Below are 5,425 nucleotides of genomic sequence, written 5' to 3'. Positions count from 1 at the left end.
AGGAAGTGGGAGGGGAGCTGTTTCATTGGGGTAAATTGTAGTCAATGTTATGAGACAACATGTGTGTGTATGCTAGATGGAAAGTGAATTTGCTCTGTAAACTTTCACCCAAATCTCAATTTTAAAAAAAAATTAATATTCATATAATCTAAGAAATATTAACTTTAAGCAATTTGCAACTATATTTAATCACATATTATTCATGACTAAATTGATAATAAACATTACTAAGGATTCTGTATGGTCTGGTAGGGCAGGAGGTCCATGGGAAGGGGAGGTAACATCTTTAGTTACTGTACTGGATGACATCAACCCTAATGAAGCCACTAGTTTAAGTAATTTGCTCCAGGTCACCCAGTAAATGATAGAGCTGGATTTCATCCTAGATATATCTCCAGCCCACACATTTTCTCATGACACTGCACTTGGAAAACTATTACTGTCCTCTTGACATTATCATATCTTGAATCATGTTAACTAAGCTGAATGAGGCAGAAGAGAGACTGAGACTCAGAAACAGATGTGTGCCCACTGAGGTAGGAGTGGAGAGTGAGGAGGGCATAAAGCCAGTGCTTGAAGGTGAGTCAGAGAGTTAGAGCCTAGTCACGTGGCAGGAGGACAGAGTGCAATCAGATAAAGGTGGGAAATCTAAAATGTAGGGTCTAAAGGTATCTGGATGGAATAGAAGCCAGAAAGGACCCAGAGGTCCAGAGGCTTCAGTCAAGGCAATCAAGTTAGCTTCAGCATACGGAAACCAGCAGAAGTTATAAGACCTTGCCTTAGGTTAAAGCCAAGGGACAGGAAAGACTTTTTCCCTGTTTTGTTTACTGCTGCAGTCCCTAGGAGTAGCATACAGTCAAGTGCTTAATAAATCAATGTTGACAAAAAGTGGGGCCCTAACCAGAGGAAAACAGGAATATAGAAAGTTATTGAAATAGAAGAAGCTCAGATATCATACCAAACAATCACTCCCACATAATCAGCAGGAATGATTTACTGCTGAGTTAGTAAATCCTGTCCTAGATGTTATTGTTGTTATTGTCCTTGAGTTGACTCTAACTCATGCCAACCCCATGTAAAACAGAATGAAATGTTGCCTGACCCTGTACCATCTTCATGATGCTCAAGTTCATTGCTGCAGTCACTGTGTATTTTGAGTGACTTCCAACCTAGGGGGCTCAACTTCTAGCACTGTATCACACAATATTCTGTTGTGCTCCATGGGGTTTTCATTGTCTAGTTTTCAGAAATAGATCACTGGGGCTTTTTCTTCTTAGGCTATCTTAGTTTGGAAGCCCCACTGAAATCTATTCCACCATGGGTGACCCTGCTAATATTTGAGATGCTGATGGCATAGTTCCCAGCATCATAGCAACATATAACATACCACAGTAGGACAAACTGATAGACAGATGGTGGGGCCTAGAAATCTATCCTACCAAAGGCAGAAATGAACATCAGAAGTCAAGTCAGGCTGAGCCTGCAAATCGGAGTCAAGTGAACTGAATACAGGGAAGAAAGGACTAGAACAAAAGCAAGCCCACCCCCTTCCTCAAGTTCACGTCACTTTCCTTCATGAATGTTCCTACCTGACCCAACTCCATTCCAGCAGCCTATAATGCTGTTTTCTTCCTGCAAATTCTCTCCAGGATCTCTGGTACATTAGCAAATGAATTATTTTCTTCTGATTTTCACATCCTAGTTTTCACTCAACATTCAGATCATTGCCCAGAATTCAATCTGAGTTACTGTTGGTTCCAGTTTCAGGTAGCCCTTGCTTTGATACAAAACTCACATTCATAACCTGATTCACTTTTGATAGGGAGAATTTCCATCACAAGAAAAACAAATCTTGAAATGTATTATTTTCTCTCCCCAACAGATAAGAACTTACATGGTGACTCTTCCCTCAATTGGACCTGTGCCTGTTCCTCCATCCATGAACTTAAGAGAAGGGACTTAGCCTCACACAATCCCATCCTCTCTTCCACTCTCTTGATGTCAGTGATATATCTCTCCTTGCTTCATCCCCAGAGGTTGGCAGGAGTTGCTGGCTTGTTTCATGGGCAGAGCTGACTGTTTATAATACACAGGGAATACATTTTTGTTCTGATAACTGCTCCCAACTATGAACCCTGGAAGGTTGATTAATTTCAAATCTCTTACCTACCATAGGAAGCTTTGGATTTGGGTTCATAGAGAGTACTCATAATCTGGTTTGGCTGGTTGTTGATAATTGCAAAATAAAGGTCTCCATGATCTCTTTCAATATCTCTCTCCAAATACTGAAAATATAATGCCAGCTGAAGTGGACAAATGAGTTGGTTAACAGTGCTCTGAATATGTTATCTCTCCAAGTGACCCTCATTGCCCTTAATCACTATTGTGTAAAGAGGGCTGTAAAAAGGTTCAAAAAAAATTGCTGAACTTAGTAGTTTGCTGAAACATATTGCACAAATAAGTTTTCTTTGATCTTGGCCATGATGGAGCAAAGACCTCATTCATTTTTTTCACTATCTTTTCTTTAATATGCTTTCTTCATAGGTTTTTCTTTCTGTCAGTCACTGTCACACATCACTTCTGGTTTCATACCTGCTTGACAGAGTTAAGCCATTTGATAATCTGAGTTCTGTTCAACTTAATCTTCCATGGATTTCTCCTGATAACCATAGCGTGAACTCTAGAGTATGTGTTAGGAACTGCAAAAAGGTTCAAAGGATCTTATTAGTGTTTGTATTTCCATACCCACTAATATTCTGAGGGTCAAAACTGAGGAGGGTCCTGTATGAAAAAATGTAACTAGGATAAAAGCATTTTTTTCTTTTTGTTTTATATTAAACAAAATTCAAAGTACAATTCTTACTGATGACAGCTGAAATTTATGCCACCTTCAAAGCCACTTTTTATTTTTAATTTCTTTTTTTTTTTTTAATTGTAATTTGGGTGAAAATTTACAGAGCATGTTCATTTCCTATGTTCTACAGGTTTGTCTACTGTAACTTGGTCATTTAAAGCCATGAAGTCTATCATAGAAATGCCATGAACATACTTATAAACATGAACTGTGTGATAGTCAAGTTTCTTTTCATTGCCTGAATTTTCAGGTAATTATATTCCTTTGTTCTATCCCAAGTAGCACTTTACCTTCCTTGGTATTTATACATCCAAATAATTGAAGATGTTTATCAATGCCTTGCTTTGCTGCCTCTAAGCCCAGGTGAACCTATTCAATTCCTTCAACCTATCCTCTTAAGTCAGTCCCTTCAACCACTCAATCACCTTCCTGACTTCTTGTCTGAACTTTATCCAAGAAAATGTCTACATCTTTCCTGGTCACAGGCTCCCAGAACAAATGTGGTTTTCAGGTGTCATTTCATAAGAATTACTTCCCTACCCTGGGGTAAATCTCTTGAATTCTTCACATCTCTTTTCCCCCCTTAATATATCCAGGGTAGATCTAAGGTATTTTACTTCCCAAGGCAAAATGAGACTCTTTCTTTTCTTTTATGGCATGTAATTAGATTCAATTCAGGTGGGCTCACACTTTCTCTCCTCTACCCATTCCCACTTTCACTTCTGAGTTATAGACACACTGCTAAATTATCTCACTGCCAAACCATAACCAAACTAGTTGCCATAGAATCAATTTCAACTCATGGCTACCCATATGCTGCAGAGTTGACCTGTACTCCTTAGAGTTTTCAAGGCTGTGAGCTTTCCAGAGCAGATCACCAGGGCTTTCTTCCAAGGCACCTTTGGGGAGATTCAAACTGCCACCCCCTCAATTAGTAGTCAAGAGCTTAACTCTTTGTGCCACCTAAGCACTTCTTATTGAATTGCAGGAGACCATAAATAAGTACAAGGTTTTGAAATACTTAGAAAACTATCAGCATCTGGAAGGCAGAAGTGTAGAATCTTGTCAATATCTTCACAATATCGAAGAGCCTCAGCATCTTCATCTTCAAAAGTGGGCAATAATAACAAAAATAAACAACGGTATATAAAATTATTTGTACAATATAAATACTGTTTTGTTTTGCTGTAATTACGTGGGATTTGTTAGGAAAAAATAAAAGGTAACACAATGTTTTAGCAAAAGTGAACACTGCATTTGGAAAAATGTGACCAGTGATCCAGACTTCCTGCTTTCTCCTTCAAAAGTCTTAAACTCAGTGAGCAGTTTTACATGAGCAATCTGTTGTTAAAATATTAGTCACTGAGTCAGCACTAGGAGTTTGGTAGCACAGAAGTTAAGACATTCAGTTGCTAACCAAAAGAATGGTGATTCAAACCCACCAGCCACTCTACAGAAGAAAGATAAGGCAGTCTGCTTTCATAAAGATTGACAGCCTTGGAAACCCTATGGAGAAGTTCTTGTACTCTGTCCTGTAGGGTCACTATGAGCTGGAATCCACTCAATGGAGGTGGGTTTTGTTTTGTTTTTCTTTTTACTTTTGCTTTTGTTTTTGTTTTTTTGGGTGTAGAATCAGCACTAGTCCTATTAGAGAAAAATAATTAGCACACTCCTTAGAGTCTGCTTATAGCAACTTCCATTATTCTTAAAAGCAGCCTTTATGTACCTACTAAGCCTCATGTTTTCAAAAATCACATAATAAAGCTACTTTTTCAGCAAGGGTTTAAAGGAACTTTGAGTTTACAGAGTCGCAAATTGACCAAAATACGTATTTTTTTCTTCAGAGAATTTTTAAATAAAGTTGTTTGCTACACTACTTAAAATAAAATACAAAAATTTCAGATAATTTTACTGAAATATTCAACGTCAAGTTCTCTCAGCTTTGTTCAAGAGTAAAGGCATTTATCTACACATCTTTTCTGACCTATTCTTCACCACTTTTAACACTTTTATTGTTAAGATTGTCACAACTTGAGTTCCAGCAAGATGGCGAACTAGGCAGAAGGACTGCACAGACCCTCTTCAACAAAGAAAAGTGAAACCAATTAACACAGACACAGAAGATAATCTTGGACCCCTGAGCCTTGAAGGGGAAGGATACAGAAGTGGACTAAACCCCAACTAGCAGAAGAATTTGCATGAAAATACCAAAAAAGGAGACATATGTAGCTGCGGTCTGGCAGCAATCCTGAGCAACCCTGACGGCACAGATGGCTTGGAGATTCCCGAGTGGTGGTAGGACCTAAGAATTAACCTAAAAATCACACTGCTAGCCAGGGACTGCACAGAGGACTGTGCACGGTGGCTGGGGAACAAACGGAGAAGGTGAAGAGAAAGGTGGGCTGAGTCGTGGACTTTTGCCAGTCTGGAGATGCCACCATTTTGTAGGTTTAAAAAATGGCTTGACAATTTTGGATATTCAAAGAGACAGCGCTCTCACAGATTTCTGGGGCTTAAGAACACGTTCTGCTTTCCAGCAACCCCAAGCACACTTGGGGCCTCCAAGACTGA

Source organism: Orycteropus afer, unplaced genomic scaffold (genome assembly GCF_000298275.1).
Source record: "Orycteropus afer afer isolate SDZICR_OR568_19922 unplaced genomic scaffold, OryAfe1.0 scaffold00081, whole genome shotgun sequence".
NCBI classification, from domain to species: Eukaryota; Metazoa; Chordata; class Mammalia; order Tubulidentata; family Orycteropodidae; genus Orycteropus; species Orycteropus afer.
The sequence above is the reverse complement of the archived record's forward strand: the minus strand, read 5'-3'. Positions refer to the sequence as shown.